This window comes from Pleurodeles waltl, chromosome 2_2 (assembly GCF_031143425.1).
Source record: "Pleurodeles waltl isolate 20211129_DDA chromosome 2_2, aPleWal1.hap1.20221129, whole genome shotgun sequence".
Lineage (NCBI taxonomy): Eukaryota > Metazoa > Chordata > Amphibia > Caudata > Salamandridae > Pleurodeles > Pleurodeles waltl.
In genome coordinates this window covers 489,080,291-489,099,506 of record NC_090439.1, presented here as the reverse complement: position 1 = coordinate 489,099,506, position 19,216 = coordinate 489,080,291, and positions in this window count along the sequence as shown.

Here is a 19,216-nt window from a genome sequence, read left to right as displayed (position 1 = left end):
TTGCAACAGTGGGTGCTACGCCTGCTGTAGACCCCCAGGGTCCACACGTCCTTGGCGATGGCACGCCATACACCTTTTTTCTGATGGGTGCTCGCTTGCAGACAAATAAAAATAGAAAAAGGTATCAGCCATACCATTCGGCCTGTTATACTCATGTCCCACCATAGCCCTCCCATCCCCTTATGCACAGACATTGCCCAGTATACATGCAGCACGCTGCCCAGGACCCTTCCACCAACCTCCCCTTACATGAGGCCCTGACACACAGCACTACATTCATTCATGCCCCATGCATCGTGCTCACAGTGTACTCACCTGTTGGTCTGAAGGCCCGTACAGGATTCGGTACTAGGGTAGGACCCCATCCACCAGTCTCTCCAACTATGCAGCGGTGAAGGCAGGGGCCCTTTCCCTAGTGACTCGAGCCATGGTCGGTTTCAGACACAGGTCACAGCAGCACTTGCAGTATAGGTCCTCTCCTGTTGAATGTCAGGAAGCAAGTGAGTGAACAGATAGAAAATGGCAGTTACGTCCGCGGCAGTGCGTACTGTCACCGCTGGTGTACTTCACCATTGGCCACTGTATCCCATAGGGCCCAATGACAAAGAAGTTGCTTGGCGGTACTCGACCGCCTCCAGCAATGGCACACAACGTCAGCGGCATTACCTCATTTCCACATGTCCATCCACACAGGACTGGCCAGCGCCATTTCAGGGAGGTCAGGCCATGGCACCTAACTGCGTCACAGTACACATAGGCACCATTTGGGCCTATCAAAAAACATACTGTTACTGTCACAATATGCAATACAGTGTACAGTTTGGAAATGTGGAATACTGACCAGCTGCTCACTCTTTTGCCCCCAAGAGTACAATCGCTGCAGATGAATAGGAGATGGAGACATCCCCCCATGTACAGACCCCTGGTGGACTTGGCAACAACGGAGGATGGGCACATTATCCTCACCTATAGGCTGGACAGGGCCACAATCACAGAGCTGTGTACCCAATTGGAGCCAGACCTGATATCTGCTATCCGTAACCCCACTGGGATCCCCCCCCTTGTGCAGATCCTATCTGTGCTCCATTTCTTGGCAACTGGTTCTTTCCAAGTGACAGTGGGCTTGGCAGCAGGAATGTCTCAGCCAATGTTCTCAATAGTGCTGACCAGAGTGTTGTCTACCCTAATTAAACACATGTGCAGCTACATTGTTTTCCCCCAGGTGGAGGATTTGGCCACAGTGAAAGATGATTTCTATGCAATGGGACATATCCCCAACATTATTGGGGCTATTGATGGTGCACATATTACATTTGTCCCCCACCCAGAGAAATGAACAGGTGTTCAGAAATCGAAAGAGCTTTCACTCCATAAATGTGCAAATAGTGTGCCTGGCAGACCAGTACATCTCCCATGTCAATGCAAAGTATCCTGGGTCCGTGCATTATGCCTTTATCCTGAGGAATAGCAGCATCCCATATCTGATGGCTCAACTCCATACCCATACACCAGTGGTTCCCAACCTGTGGTCCGGGGACCCCCGGGGGTCCGTGAAGCCTCCTCAGGGGGTCCCCAACTTCTTATAAAATTAAATAATATGAACAGATTAGGTCCCCAGCTTTCAGTAATTACTTAGTGGGGGGTCCCTGGATTCCAATAATAAATCAGTGGGGGTCCCCGGGTTCCAGTAATGATAAAGTAGGGGTCCACTGAAGTCAAAATGTTGGGAACCACTGCCATACACCAACATATACTGGTGTGGCTAATAGGTGAGCCCATGGTTCCAACCCAGTATATGTTGGTGTATGGGTATGGTGTTGGCCCCAAGGGTTAGTGTTTGGCTAACAGGTATCCCTCGATAGTTGCAGGTGACTCTGGTTACCCCAACTTCTCACGGCTACTGACCGCAGTAAGGAATCCCAGGACAAGGGGAGAGGAATGTTACAATGAGGCACATGGGCAAACAAGAAGAATAATCAAGAGGACATTTGGCCTTCTGAATGGCAGGTTTTGTTGCCTCTATCTAACAGGTGACTCCCTGTGCTACTCACCCAAGAAGGTGCGCCAGATCATCGTGGCATGCTGTATGTTGAATAACCTTGCCTTGAGATGCAGGTGCCTTTTCTGCAGGAGGATGAGGCTTGAGATGGGCGTGTGGCAGCAGTGGACCCTGTGGACAGTGACGAAGAGGAGGATGAGGACAACAGAACATCAATCATACGACAGTACTTCCAGTGACACACAGGTAAGACACTGTAACTTCACCTTCCATTGACAGTTTTGTGATGGACATTGTGCACGGCATGCTGATTTTGCCACTACTATAACCACTCACTGTAGCCTTTGGCATCTCTATTTTCAGATATCTGTGCACTACTCTGGCTCCTAGTGTGTTGACTGCTGCCAACTACAGGTCATACCTATGTATACATTACTGCACAGTTAAATTGCAATGTTTACAGCTTGTTAAACGAATATGTATTTCAATCAATTGACAGACTCCATACTTGTATTGGTTTCAAGGGTGTTTATTTAGGTGCTAATAAGTGGAGTGGGTATTGCAGTGGGCTGGGTTGCTGATGGAGGAAAGTCGAGGGTAGAGTCCAGTCTATTAGTATCACAGGTACATTGTCCAAGGGGGCATAGGAAGTGGAGAAATGGCAGTTCAAGGTGACAGGGCACTGAGTGGGACACAAGGGTAACATTCAGGAGAGTCTTATTTCCTGGATGGGGTTTTGGCAATGTTCTCTGGCTTCTGCCTAGATCGCGGGGACCGGTTGCGGGGTGGTTCTCCTTCTGCAGGGGAAGGGGTGCTGGTGGCCTGTTGTTCCTGTGGCAGGGCCTCCTGTTCACTAGCGGCAGCGGAGGTGGAAGGCTGTTCATTGTTTTGGCTAGTGTCAGGGGCCCGTTGGGGTGCCACTGCCTCCCTCATGGTGCTGGCCATGTCTGCCAGCACCCCTGCAATGGTGACCAGGGTGGTGTGGATGTCCTTCAAGTCCTCCCTGATCCCCAGGTACTGTCCCTCCTGCAGCCGCTGGGTCTCCTGAAATTTGTCCAGTATCTGGCCCGTCGTCTCCTGGGAATGGTGGTATGCTCACAGGATGTTGGTGAGTGCCTCCTGGAGAGTCGGTTCCCTGGGCCTGTCCTCCCCCTGTCGCACAGCAATCCTCCCAGCTACCCTGTTGTCCTGTGCCTCTGTCCCCTGAACCGTATGCCCACTGCCACTGACCCAAGGTCCCTGATCGTCCTGTGTTTGTTGGTTGTGGTGGACACACTGCTGATTGACGTGTCCTGGGTACAGTGGTATGGGCCCACTTGGTGGGTGCTGTGGTGGTGTTTCCTGAGGGGGGAGGCTCTGTGGTGGTATGGGACTGTGCCTGGGTTATCGACTGTTCGAAGGTCCCTGATTGGGAAGGCTGTACATCCGGATCCAGGTGTCCAGAGCTGCTGTAATCACTGTGGGCCTCTTCTGGGGGGGGACTGGTTGTTGTTGGCACCTCCTCTCTGGTGATGTTGGATGGGGGACCTGTCGGGATGTAAATGCAGTGTTATTGTTTCTGTGTGTGCCATCTTGTGCATTGGTGTGTTGCCCTCTATGGTTGTTTTTGCCCTGGCAGCTTAGCCTTGTGTGAATAGTGATTTGGTGGGCTAGGTGATTGTCTCTAGTATCCATGCTTCAGTGATGTGTGTCCATGCAGGTCTGTGATGGGGGACCGTGCTTTGGTGTTAGGTGCAGGGCTTGGCATTGGGATGAGTGGGTTGTGATGGTTGGTTGTATGTGAGGTGGTGGGGTGATGGGGTGAGGGCAGGTGTGGGGGTATGTGATGGCATGCACATAGGGGGTTAGTAGTATAGAGTTGACTTACCAGAGTCCAGTCCTCCTGCTACTCCTGCCAGGCCCTCAGGATGCATGATTGCCAAGACTTGCGCCTCCCATGTTGTTAGTTGTGGTGAGGAGGTGGGGATCCCCTGTACTGCTATCTGGTGTCTTGCTGCCACGGAACGCTCCTTCCCCTGTAGGTCATTCCAGCTCTTCCTGATGTCATCCCTTGTTCTTGGGTACTGTCCCATGGCGTTGACCCTGTCCACGATCCTCCACCATAGCTCCATCTTCCTTGCAATGGATGTCTGCTGCACCTGTGATCCGTATAGCTGTGGCTCTACCCGGATGATTTCCTCCACCATGACCCTTAGCTCCTCTTCAGAGAACCTGCGGTGTCTTTGTGGTGCCATGGGTGTAGTGTGTGTGGTGTGTGAGGGTGTGTGGGTGTTGTGTTGGGGTGTGTGCTGTAAGGTGAGTGGATGTTGTATGGATGATGATGTTTTGTGGCTCTGGTTCTTTGGGTGCTCTTGGTATGTCTCTCTCAGTTGCCCATATCTTTTCTTCATAAGGGGTTGTGGGTATTGTGTGTGTGTGTTTTATAGTGTTGTGGGTGTGTGGGTCAGGTGTGTGTCTGGTGAGTGTAGTTTGAATTTTCCAATGTGGTGTGGTTTTGTATCTGTGTGTCTATTTTGAGCGCAGCAGTATGTACAGCCAATGGTTTAGCGCCATTGAATGTCCTCAGCAGTGATTCGTGGGTCATAATGCTGTGGGCGTAGTTCTGTTGGAGTAACTGTAGGAGGCTGGGCTGGTTTGTAGTGGGTACCTTGGGTACTTTCTCCTTACACCAGGTCCAGTTATACCTTGTTAGTGAATGTAGTAGTGTTCTAGCAGCTTAGGCTGATCTATAGCAGAGCAGTTTAGGCTTAACTAGGAGACATGCAAAGCTCATGCAATACCACTTATAGTTACACAGTACTTATACACAAGTAAAGACAATAATCAGTGTTACCAAAAATAAAGGTATTTATTTGGGTGACACAGTACCAAAAATATCTTAGAGACAATACTCCTTCTGGAGGTAAGTATTATACGCAATATATACACTAGACACCAAAATTAGACAAGTAAATAGTCATAGAACAATGCAAACAGCAGGAAATCCTATAGAATGCAATGGGAGGAAACAGGTCTAGGGGCAACACAAACCATACACTAAAAAAGTGGAATGTGAATCACAAATTCTCCCCTAGACAAGTGTAGTCTGTGCAGAATCGCCGAGAGAGTAAGAATACAGTAAAGGTAAGTAAATTACCCCACCCCAGAGCCCAGAAAACCAGGAGTAAAGTACTGCAAGTTTCCTTAGGACCCGCAACTCCTTGTTTTTGGGATTTTGCAGCAGCCAACCAAGTCTGCAAAGAACAACTGCTGGATTATTGGACCTGAAGACCTGCAAAGGAAGGGGACCAATTCCAGAAGTCAAAAGAAGTTCCAGGAAGGACAGGAGCCCCTGCCAACCCAGAAGAGGGTGCAAAAGAAGAGTCCCTGGTTAGTTGAAGACTGCAGAAATGCACCCTAGGAAGATGCCAGTGGCTTTCTGAACGATGTTAAAGATGTCCCACGGTGTCAAGATTGTTGCAGAGTAGATTTTGGGTTAGAAGGCACCAACAAGCCTTGGCTACAGCAAAAGTGCATTTTTCATCAAAATGGTGCTGGATGGACTCAGAAGGGACCTAGGGGCCTCAACTCTGTGTGGGGAGGAAGAGGGGGCATTCAGCACTTTAGATAGCCCTCAGGATGCCAGTCAGCACCCCCAGAAGCTGAAGGATCCAGGTTCAAAGGAGGTGCAAAACACGGTTGATGCAGCACAACAAAAGAAGGTCCCATGCCGCCGGAGAACAACTCAGTGAGTTGAGCATCACAGGGTAGAGTGCTGGGGACCTGGGCCAGGATGTGCATGAAGGAATTTAGCAAAGAGTGCACAGAGGCCTTAGGAGGTGAAGAAGACACAAAACACAGGGGTACAGTCGTTCTCGGGGAAGGCAAGGTCTTACCTCCTCCAAATTGCATCAGCAGGACCTCAGGACAGTCCATGTTGACAATGTCTACCCTCTGTGTCCTTAGGAGCATGTTCATTGTCGTGAGAGAAGTCCCAGGGTATCAAAAGTCACGTTGGAAGGTGCCTGCTTGGAGCAGGGGAGTGAATCCATCACTCCACAGGAGATTTCTTCGGTTCTTCTGGTGCAGGATGAAGATAGGGAGTCCGAAGAACATGCACACCATGGAAACTGTTGCAGTTGCTGACTTGTAGCTGAGGTTGTTGAAGAAAAGTGTCTCTTGTAGACACTTTGTTGCAGTTACAGCGTTTCTTGAAGCAGGCTATGGTTGATCCGAGGTCAGAGGATGCTGAAGGTGTTGCAGAGGATTCCTGAAGGAAACTTGCAAGCAGAATCCGAAGAGAACCCACAGGAGAGGCCCTAAATATCCCTGAGAGGGGGACTGGCTATCTTATCAGATATGGACCTATCAGGAGGGGTCTTTGACGTCATCTGCTAGCACTGGCCACTCAGAACCCTCCAGAGTGCCCCCACACCTTGCAAAGCAAGATGGCTGAAGTTTGGGACACACTGGAGGAGCTCTGGGCACAACCCCTGGGGTGGTGATGGACAGGGGAGTGGTCACTCCCCTTTCCTTTTTCTAGTTTCCCACCAGAGCAGGGGAGAAGGGGTCCCTGAACCGGTGTAGACTGGTTTATGCAAGGAGGGCACCATCTGTGCCCTTCAAAGCATTTCCAGAGGCTGGGGGAGGCTACCCCTCCCCAGCCTGTAACACCTATTTCCAAAGGGAGAGGGTGTATGGGGGTATCCATGCTAGAAAGAAGCTACTTTCCAACAGTAGCGGTGTGCGTTTTGGTACCACCAATTTATCACTGACCTTTGGGTTAGCGGACTTGTGTGTGTGTCTGTATAGTGACGGATTGGTATGTGTGTGTCATAATATGGGTAGCGGTAATCCGCCGCGCCACCGGTATGTAGGCGGCGATCGACATGGCGGTAAGCGGGACTTACCGCCAATGTCATAAAGAGGGCCTGAGTGTCTTACTAGCAATGTTATTCCTTCCCAGGTGAAAGGACAATGAGATGGAGAAAATAAAACAGCGCCACAAAACGTGGCTTTTGGTAGTGAAATAAAGTGATGCTGAATAAAATGTAACTGGGTAAAGTGCACAGACCCAGGCCTAGTTAGTTAAAATAATATGTCTAGAATATGGCTAAAATAGCTATACAACAGTACTGACAAAAATAGAAAGGCATTGAGTGACATGGAAGTAGGAAGACAGAGGGGAGAAACAGATACAAAAACACAAAATAACTTAGACACTGGAATGCAGTAAGGGATTACATCTTATCTAGGTTTTAATAGATTGCACGGCTACCCAAGACCAGGCTTCCTGATGCTAACAGAACCCATTGAAGAAATACACTGTTTTAATTGAACAGATACGTTTCAACTGTTTCCTAAAACATAACAGATTTTCATTCACCCTTATGCCAAATGAGAGAGAATTATATGGTCTAGAGACCAAATATGCAAAGGCTCGACCTCCGCCGCTTGCTCTCCTAACTCTGGGAATTGAAAGCATGGTTAGGTCACTGGACCTCAGCTCTCTGGTGGCTTTGTGCGTGATGATGAGATTCTGATGTATGTTGGCATTGGATGCATATTTTATCTTGTGGACAACGCACAGTGCTTTGAATTTTAATTCTTTGGCTGTAGACAGCCAATGATGTTCGGCAAGGGCAAGGCGCTCTGACTGCATTTTGGGGAAACCTAACAAAACACGGGCCATTGCTTTCTGGATGACTTGCAGCTTTTATATAACACGAGAGACTTCCTAAATAAAGGGAGTTGCCATAGTTCAAGTGAGAAAGAATGAGTCCTTGAACAACTGTCCTTCAATTTTCCATATGGAGCCACGTAAGCATTTTTCTGAGAGCTCGTGAAAGGCCCAAGCATGCCTCTGCCACTTTCTTAGCATGAGAGGCCATGGTTAAGATTTTTATATTAAACAACCCCTAGGCTATAGACTTCTGGTTTTGGGAGAGGTTTTGGTTTACATACTAAATGGGACACTGATGGAGGGAGACGCAAACTTGGTAAGAAACAAATATCGACAAATTAATATCTGAGATGGCGCACACATAGAGTTGAAGACCAAAGAAAACTCAATCACAGGAATAAAGCGGTATGACACACAACCTCAAAAACATCTATAGAAAACCCTGAGTGTCCCCTAATTTGGGAAACCGGAGGATCCAGCGTCACGGGGAGACATAGATAAATGAAGACACAAGAATGTGATATCAGAGATATGGGAAACCAAAGCACACTTAAAAGTATGCCATTGTGAAGAATCAGACATTGGGGATGTGGCCGGGGATGTGAACTGACACAAACATAGAAAGACGCTGAAGGAACATGCCTGGTACAAAACTATGAATTTCGATAGTGGTAATCCTACCAACTAAATAATTCCTTTTTGGATAGGTGAAAACACCGTTCTATGAGAAACTCTGCTCATGTCTTGATATCTGCAAACATTGCCGAAGGAAGTGTGTGTTAGGTTTGAACTGTACCAACAACTTCAAAGAAAAAGACAAAGCTCAATAAAATTCCCAAACCAATTTAAAAGAAAACCGAGAAAAATGTAATGAACAAACAGATACAAAAATCAATAAAATAGGTTAAGAGGAACAAGAGATTTGCATTTTAATGGGTAATGTTAAATGGGATAGACAAATGAAGATTTTAAGGAGATGTAATACTGCTGGGACAGTCAAAAACCCTGTGCAAACAGACAGTATAGTGACACTGACTGTGGTTACATGGGAGACAATTGGAAGACACTGATGATGAGAAGATGCAAGACAAAGAAGAGATTGAAGAGGATGCTAGGGATACTCCAGAGGTTACTGGGCCTATGAACATAGTCATCTGCACATTTCATATACAATGTTCGACTCATTAACAGAAAAGTTTGAGCAGCTTGAATTAATATGAGAACATCTGTGTGAAAAAGGCATTGTAACTAATTGATCACTGCCCAGTTTGATCTTGCAATGAACATCTATATTTATGTTTGCTTGCACAAAGGAGTGCAACATGCCATCTTCTCACCAGCAAGCCTTCTGAAGAACACAATAGTGACAGGTCAGTTAATTAAACCCAACGCTATCTCATTTCACCCACCTAGAGATCTGTTTACAGTCACATGCTGAATGACTAACCCCGGACCAAACACCTTCCAGCACATGACCATCCTCACAATGTCGAATGGGTTAGTCTACGGTCACAAGAAATGATCATAAGAATCTTACTAAATCTTCTGGGACAGTCCAAAATGTCAAGCACAAAGGGGGATCTGAGGTAAATGCACATCAAAAACACACCAGCTACGTGCAATTGCAAATTAACCTACTTTAACTAAATGAAGGTAGAATAGGAAGCTTTCTGGCATTAAAAGTAACTACGTGCACACTTGGTGATAAGGCACAACACAGTGGGCCTCGTTTGCGCACCTGTTGCATAATTTTTTATAAGCAGTGGTTGCGCTGAGCAATGATTTACACTGCTCCAGGTTTACAAACTGACGCATTGTGCCCAAAGTGTTAGTTTGTAAACCCTTCCGTCACATTATACCTGTTCCAAGTATAATGTAAACAGGGTAGGCATTCTCAGGCAACAAGCCAGGCAGAAAAGAAACAGTGAAATTTACAACATTTCACTGTGTGATTCTGTGCTTTCACTGCATCAACATTTTATCGCTTATTCAGAGCAGGCGTTAAATTGGCGCAGGGCTTTTCTTTGTGGGAGCCTTCCTTGCAGTGCTGGAGTAGCGTCATGTTTTTTTACACCAGTCCAGCAATGCGTGAGTATAGCACCGCAGATGCATAAGAATGTCTGACACATCTGTGAAAATGTGTGCCAAGGAGCTCTGTATACTAAATACATCGCATCCATGCCATCGTTATGGAGTCGTTGGGCAGTGCAAGAAATCTGACCCATTTGGTCCAAAGTGTGTTTTTTTGTAAAAGAGGCCCACTGTCCCTTACTGAGAAAAAGCCCAAGGAAGCGGCAGGATTACGAGGTAAAGAGAATTACGTAGGACAGACTACTTGAGAGTTGCATATGATAACAGGATAGTACGTCATTTATCAGAATATTAGAAACAAGAGAGGGCTCCTTTAATTGCACTGCATTAAGCTTTCTCCTACAAAGAGGACGACTTTGCAATCTCTCCATATTACCGTGAACGCAATTTTTGAGAAACATGGGTACTCATAGGAAATCATTATTTGGATAAGATGTCAAGGAAAATGTGTATCAGAATAAAGACGGCTGGTGTGTAAACCATATTTCTCAGAAATAAAGAGACTGCAGTTTTTTTTTCTGGAATTAATGGTTTATAGTAATAATATTCTTCCAGTAGCTAGACAGTGGAAGTGACGCTGCTGTACAGGAAACACTTTTCCTAATTTGCCTACTTGTAAGGTGTAATGAGTCATGAAATGTGGAGCCTTCGGGTAAATATCCAATACTTACTATCGCTGCAAGTCTGGGGAATTATGCAAATAAAAATTAGCAGTCCTCTCGTATTGTCTGTTCTCTTTTAAAGGCAATAAAAGCATTTGCAATTTTCTGATTCTCACAACAGTGATTCGGGTTAAGTGTCTGTTATTCTGAACTAATGAACTAAAACGTACAATTACAGATAGTTTGGAGAGCATCCGGGCTAATCTTTCGCTGCCTTGTAGCATCCCTAACAAGGCTTCTGTTAAACGTAGGTATTATTTCCGTCTTCAGCGTATAATCAGAAGGATGCGCACAGCTCATATCGCTATCAGGCTGGCCCCGAGTCCACTTTTCATGCCCGAGACTGGCTGTTCCTTGACAACCGTGGCGAGTTTTATAGCCTTTGCAACACAGATCAATGAGTGAAATTGATCATAACAAATAGGGTGGCGAAGATAACAAGGAGCGACAGAGAGAAATAGATAACCTACAATTTGCGAGCTAACAAATTCTTTATCTGTTGCCCTGACATCTATCAGTTATAAATGTCTGAGAAATGGTGCCAGCTATTATTCACTTAGGCAATTGATTAGGACCTCCAAGAAATAAACGATAAAATACAGACCTTTGTAGTTTACTCTGGCCGTGTTAGTCGAATAGTAATAAAAGCAGCTAATTATAAACAAATAAAAGCCCTGAAGAGGTTAATTGTAAAGGTGCATTCTTGATACATTAATCGAATTTAATTACACCGCATGTATATTGCTCGCGCATTGTGGCACATAACTCAGTAATACAGCTACTAATTGGCATGGTGATCGCTAGTGTATTTCTTGCTATCAGTGGTCCTTCTAAGTGGCACAGAAAGAAGAGGCCCGTGGGCCCTAATTCAAGCAAGGACAATGGTCCCCCAGCTCTCAAGGTGTGGGTAAAAAGAGACATCACCTGTGGGATTCCACTCTGTTAAATTAGATGTTTGTCTGTATTTCAAGGGGTGGGAACCCTGGACTCGAATTTACCTGCATGAGATTACAGTTGGTAAAATTTCATTAGAAAAGGACTGTGTTAGAAATGGGGTCTCTAGTTGGCAGAGATATACACCCTTGTCCAAGTAGGGACCACAATCCGAGTCAGGGTAAGTCACACACAATCCAAATTATCCTGTGCCCACCCTCTGGTAGCTTGGCACTGAGCAGTCAGGCTTAACTTAGAAGGCAATGTGTAAAGTATTTGTGCAATAAATCATACAGTAACACAGTGAAAACACCACAAAAATACACCACACAGGTTTAGAAAAATAAAGAATATTTATCTGAATAAAATAAGATCAAAACAAAAAAGATCCATAAGCACAAGTTGAAATATCACTTTTAAAAGATTTAAAAGAGTCTCAATGCTTAGAAATATACAGTTGATTCTTTGTTACACACAGCACCTGGTATGCATAAAAATAACGACGCACGGAGACCGCAGAGGAGGAGATGCATGGAAAAATAAGGTGTTGCATCAGAATTTTCGACGAGGCATAGAAAATGGATCATTTTTTTCCACTCTGCAAAGGGTTTGGTCATTTTTCGGTGTGCAGTCTTGGTTCCTCACTGTGATGCGGGGATATTTTGACACCCAGGGATGATGCCAGAAAATCCTTGACGTGCGAAAGAAGGCACAGGTGCTGTGTTGATCCAGCAGGCAAGGGGTCAAAGTTTTTAATCGCAAGGTAGGCACTGCATAAAATTTTTAGTTGGGAAGTTGTGCTGCGTGATTCCGGTCAGCTGTGCGGCAATTTCTCACTCGCAATGCAGGCTTTGTGTTGATTTCAGCAGGTGCTGCAACGATTTTCGATGCACAATGATTTTCTTGGTGAGGTGAAGTCTTTGTTGGCCCTGAGACTTCAGAGACACAAGGCAGGCTCAATCCAAGACCTTGGAGAGCACTTTTGGGGATGGTAGAGTTCTTCCAGCAAAGTCAGATGCCAGCAGGGCAGCAGCAGGGCAGAAGTGTCTGAGTTGGTGGGGTCAGAGACCCAGTTGACATACCCAAAAATGCCTCTGAAGTGGGGTAGACTTCAAAGAGAGATTTTGAAGTGCACAATTTCTCCTTTCAATCCAGTCCTGTCTGCCAGGGTCCCAGTGGTTGGTTACCAGTCTATCGTGTGAGGGCAGGACACTGGCCTTTGATATGTGTCAGGCCCTCCACCCTTCCATCCCAGGAAGACCCATTCAGTATGCAGATGAATGCAGGTGTGACTGAGTGTCCTGTGTTTGTGGTTGTCTGGGTGAAATGCACAAGGGAGCTGTCAACCAGCACAGACCAGACGTTGATTGGAGACAGACTGTAAGGCACAGATGGTTTTAAGTGCAGAGCAATGCTCACTTTCTAGAAGTGGCATTTCAAAAATAGTAATATTAAATCCAACCTCACCAATAAACAGGATTTTCTATTACCATTCCGGCCATACTAAATATGACCTAGTTACCCCTTTCAGATCAGAATCTACCACTCAAAAAGTATAGGAGGGCAGTCCTAATGCTAGTCTATTAAAGGAGCAGACCTCACAGTAGTGAAAATCGACTTTAGGAGCTTTCCACTCCCAGGACATATAAAATACATATCTACATGTCCTGCCTTTTAACTACATAGCACCCTTCCCTATGGGCTACCTAGGGCCTACCTTAGGGGAGACTTATATGTAGTAAAAGGGGAGGTTGAGGCTTGGCAGTATTTTTAAATGCCAAGTCGAAGTGGCAGTGAAACTGCACACACATGCCTTGCAATGGCAGGCCTTAGACATGGTTAAGGGGCCACTTATGTGGGTGGCACAATCAGTGCTGAAGGACCCACTAGTAGCATTTGATTTACAGGCCCTGGGAACATGTAGTGCACTTTACTAGTGACTTATAAGTAAATCAAATATGCCAATTGGGAATGAACCAATGCTACCAAGTTTAAGGGAGAGATCATATGCACTTTAGCACTGGTTAGCAGTTGTAAAGTGCACATAGTCCTAAAAACCGCAAAAACAGTGTCAGAAAAATGAAGGGAGGTAGGCAAAAAGCTTGGGGATGACCACCCTGAGGCTGTCAGGTCTAACAGACTGTATTATGTAGCTCGTGTGAATATCTGTGATAATCCCCACTGCATCAGGAATTTCATGTGGAATACTGGTTACAAAAACATAGGGGCAGATTTAAGAGCCCCTAGAGTCTCCTTGCGCCACATTAGCTTAATTATTTTTACCCTAATGTGGCCCAATGAGGCAAAAATCACCACACCAGATTTACAAAGTGGCACAATGCATGCATTGTGCCACTTTGGTTCACTTAGCTCTACATTATACATTATGCCTTCCCCAGGCATAATGTTTGCAAGGTGGCTTTCCCCCGTTTGGGGGGTGGGGGAATGAAAACATGGCGCAAAGAAATCTAAGAGATTTCTTTACATCATTTTTTTGGCACTTTTAACGCCTACTCAGAGCAGGTATTAAAAGGAGGCTCCCATTGGGTTCAGTTCCTCTGGATGCTTTGCAGGATTAGTGTCAGAATTTCTGATGCTAATCCTGCAAAGCACCAAACTAGCGTAAAAAATTCTGATGCCAGTTCCCTAACTAATGCCATGGTGTGTGGTGTATTAAATGTGGCACACACATGGAGGCGTTAGGGGGCGCTAGTGGGAGCAAGAAAAGTGACTCTGCAATAGGAGCAGCACACTTTTCATACATCTGCCCTATAGTTATTGCCCGTTCCATGGGATTTGATTGTAATAATTCCATGCAGAGATTCTGCCTGGTATTAGTAATTTGAAAGCAGTACATTCACAGACATTCTTTGGCCACTGTTATGATTTTTACTAACATTGACAACCTTATGTACGAGGTGCACAAAATTCTAATACTACCCCCTCAAAATTCATAGGCACCTAAACTATTTTCCTTTGGAAGAATTTGGTTTGGGGTGCACTACGGCTTCAACCTCACATTCTGAAGCCCAAATCTCTGATGAACAAGAGAACAACATTTTATCTGCCCTATACATCCTTACTCCTGTCAAATCGTGGAAATCCAAATAGTGCCTTAAATAACACAACCTGTCTTACACTACAATGCAAACCTCGGCCAAGAACTATATGCCAACGGTCCAAAGTCTGAAGAGGACTAACCCCACGACAAAAAAATGTAGGAAAGGCTACTGTGGAGCACTTAAAAGAACCAAAAAAGGTCTACATTAAAAAAAATTTAAAAAAAATTGCCAAGGAACATATTAAACTATTCTTTTGACAATCTCAACAAAATGAAGAGCAACCTATGTGCATCCCAATAATATTGCTAATACTTAGAAGATTTCAAAATATGAAAACCATCTCAGTGTACTTTTCCATCACTGCAGTCATACCGTCCTGCTGTCACACCCCTCTAGAAATTGACAAGTTGATCAATGTGACAAAATAAAAGAGTTTAACTTTCTCACATACAACCTCAGCTGCATGCTGTAAACAAGTAATCAATCGTTTTTCCTCTTAATGCACTAGGGGGCATATTTATACTCTGTGCCAAATGTGCGTCAAAAATTTAGACGCACAATCGGCGCAAAACGTGCACCATATTTAAACTTTGACTATTGCATATGTAAAATATTATGGGATGTCCAGGGTACATAGATGCAACTGTGTTACCATCACTGTTGAATTGATTCTGTGCATGGAAGTATCATCTCACCCCCAGTTAAGACACAGGGACACCTGTTTCACAAGTCACAATGCAAGGGAGTACACACTGTACTGCAACTCTACAAAAATATTGCTGACAACCGGTCAACAGCCAAACACCCGTTCAGATAGGGAAACAACCCAATCCTGATGGTACATCCTAGAAGCCTAGGAATCCACACAATAACACAAACACCAATGAGTCACAGACAACACTAGAGAACTACTGCCATGCAAAGTGATATTTATGGGGCAAGCTACATCAACATGTTCTCACTCATTTTCTCTTTCAGCTGATCAGGGGTATGGGATCCAGCCATGGATTATGACCCCATTTGCAAACCCAAGCACTGCAGCAGAGTGTGCCTAAAATTAGGCACATAGAAGGACATGCACCATAGTCGAGAGGACCTTTGGCATCCGGAAGTCAAGATTCAGGTGCCTCGACATCACCGGAGCAGGCTGCCTATACTCACCTGAAATGGTGTGCAAAATAATTTTGACCTGTGCCATCCTCCACAAAATATGTGTAAGAAGGAACATTCCCCTATATGAACCAGACCCACAAATGCCTAAAGAGGAGGAAGAGGAGGATGCTGTCCATCAACATGAGGGGGGCCATCCAAACACAGCTGCAGGATTGCATCAGAGACAACATATCGCTCAAAATGTATTTTAACTGTACTCATCCATCACCACTGTCTTACCATATGTAAATAAACACCTATACTAATCACCATATCATGGTCTGGATAATCATTTTTGCATAACATTATCTCTAACTATCAGAATCAGAGTGTAGCCTCATGGAGCATTGCTGAAATACGGATTAGGACACAGAACATTTCTAAACTAGTTAGATGCGTAGGAATGTACAGCCACATTCACTCACACTGTAAATGACATATATCCTGTACATGTCACATTTGAAGGGCAATAGCAGAGGATCACACTTATTTCACACATGCATGTTGGCAACATGGTTCATCGCAGCATATGACACACAACTAAGACACCATCAGTCAGTAATGGAAAAAAATGCCTCATACATGAGGCAGTGGATGTGCTATTGCATTACTAACAGGAATGTATGACCAGACCCTTGACAGCAGTAAGTGTTACATCACCTATCTTTGCAAGGACTATGTGTGACTAGATTTAGATATAAGCAGCAAAGTCATAGCACAAGTGCCCCAGGTATAACTAGCATTGCTCATATGACATCCCCTACACATGGCAGCCCATGTCCTAAGTCCAGACACACACATGTTCCCGGTCTCACCCCTCCCTTTGTCAGAGGTTCCTGGAATGGTAATATGTGTTCCCAGATAATCCCTCCTCTACACACTCCCCGACTCACAATGTAAATCCAGTGTGCTACGCTCTTTAGTATGGTATGCCATGGTCATTGTACTTCTGTCTGCATGGACATCAGGTTAAGTAATGCACTGGCTTGTAGTCTCTAAGCCCAGTTATCACCTGTATGTTGCTTCTCATGTGAAAGGTACTGTTGGCCATTTGAACTTGAATCTCACCTACAGGACTTGTGAGAGACTGATGCTGCACACACCTGTGAGCACCTCCATGGACACCAGCCACTTGAACATGCACTGCCCTTGCAGCTGCTTGGAACAGCATAGAAGCTGCCATTTCATCCATAACACTGTTATGCCTTCCCGTATAAATCAGCTGTGTAACATAGCCCTTGGGTTAATGTGTTACTGTCCAACACACTCGACAACCACACTTTTCCGTTTCCACTGTCTTGTTCCTCCTTTGACCACTCTCAGTCTGACCACTGTGTATTTACCTTGTGAAATGTTTGAAACCTGATTGACCCTGCATCCTGTGAGCCTGACTGGCTCCTGTCTTAGCATTACCCTTAAGGTTCCTTGGGCATCCATTTGTATCATGGTTGCTTTCCCAACCCTCATATTCCTCCTGGGGTATTGTGTCAGGTGGGTCTACAATGCATACTCAAATACATTGTATGGCATAATCAGTTTATTTATTGCACCACGGGGGGGAAATTGTCTCCAAATAGCCAAATCATGGCCTATCCGTTGCCTGGGTCTCATGTGTGCATGAGTGACAAATTGTGACAGTGTACCATGGCTGTATGCATGGATTGGGTATGGTGCCTCCAGCACAACAAACAACATCAGACATTGTGCATGAAATGTCTACAAATGTTAGGACCCTGACAGTCCACATGCTGAATCACATTGCTCCCAACATATTGATGGGGCTTGTGTGGTGAATAGGTATGAGAGTAATTAGCACAGAGGCACTGATGTTCCCAGATGCCGTGGGAATTTTAAAGGCCGACCTGTGTACAAATGTTGTCAGGAAACCTGTCGGTATAAGACTCCTGAGACATTAACTTTGTCAGCACACCAAGGTTGCCCTGTTGACGGTCTCATAACACGTCTGCAGTGACAGGGTTGGACCATCCCCATGTGTGTTCTCAAATCCCCATTGGATTTCATTCTATCAATCTGCAAAGGATACTTTGTAGGTACAGGAAATCGCTCCACAGACCCATGACTAGACCTGCACGTACCTGTGACAACATAGACCCCAATAATTATACAGGCTAAACATCGGCCCACACACATGAAACAGACACCTCTGTGCATTTTACCACTGGAAATATGTGAACACATGCTGCTTGGTCTGCTGGTGCTCCACTGCCACAGGAGAGACATGGCTCATTTACATGACTCCAACTGTGGCGTAACATTACAATTGTGTATTATATTTGGGACTCCGTGTCACAAACACAGTACCCACATAGTATGATCCCATGCCTGGCTCATGGTGGGTTAACAAACAAGTGCCTAGGAAGTAGTATCCAACATTCCAGGACATGTAATGGCTATGTTTTGGAACATTGACATGAACAACCATCTGCTATCTATCCAGTGCATGCTTTGTCATTGGTGGTGTTTATGTTCCAAAAAACCTAGGAAGTGCACACAGCAGTTTTTGCTATGTGTATGACTAACACATGCCCTCTCTCATTTCCACACTGACTTGCATCTGAGGGTTGGACACATTGACTCCACATGCATACCAGCAGATCAGCAAAAATGCATCTTGTGATGTTCACACAGTGGGTCAACAACAATAGTGATAGCCAAATCACACACTTTGACCCATAGGCTCTGAGTTATTGTAGTGAGTTTCATCGCCTTGCTATCCTCTCTTGACGCAAAACATGCCCAAACTGGGTAATACATAATTGTATCCCACACGTTTGGCCATCTATTGCGTCAGTGATGCGTGAAAATCTGGTACACCAAGTAGAGGATCATGGTCCGCATTAGTATGATCTGTCATGTGTGTCCATACACCGTAATGCCCAATGTGGGAGCAATCAGCCTATCTCTGTATTTTCACAACTGTCATGTCCCATTCAAAATGAGAAATGACACAAACCCTGTTAATGACAGAAATTTTGACACATATGCGTAAAAAAAAACGCACATCCATCTAAAAATGATGCATATGCGTCTAAATATGACACACAATGCCCTGAAACATCCATTGGCCCTGAGCGGTAATTCCCACACTGTCCCCCGGAAATTGGTTAAGTATAACACATATTTAACAATATGCATGCAGGGTTATTTCTTATCATGTGCGTAAAAAAGAAATTATGCACAAACTGTAAGCGTTATTATATTTTGACGCATAACAAGAAAAATGCACCGCATTAGAGGCCAGAAGTGATGTAAGAGGATGTCCTGTTTACAGAATTGTTACAGTGGGTGTACTTTCACTTTCACTTTGCAGTCTGTGATATTTCCTGACTGTGTGGCTGTGTATAGACTTGTCCCTTTGTGCATTTTGTGATTTTGTCACCAGGGTGGTCTTTAAATTGTCTTTTTGTGTATAATAACTGTCTGTGGTATCCTGTCTGAGTGCTTTTGTGGTCAGTTGTGTTGTCAACATTTGTCTTTGTTGTGTTGGGAGTCTGTTGTGGGTAGTGGTAGTTTGGGTATAGTTGGGCTGTGTTTGTAGTTTTTTTGCATTTTCCTGTCTGACTTTCCCTCTATTCTCCTTTGTTCCCCTGTAGCCCCTCTTTATTTTTGGTACAATTATGTTGGTAGGCCTTGT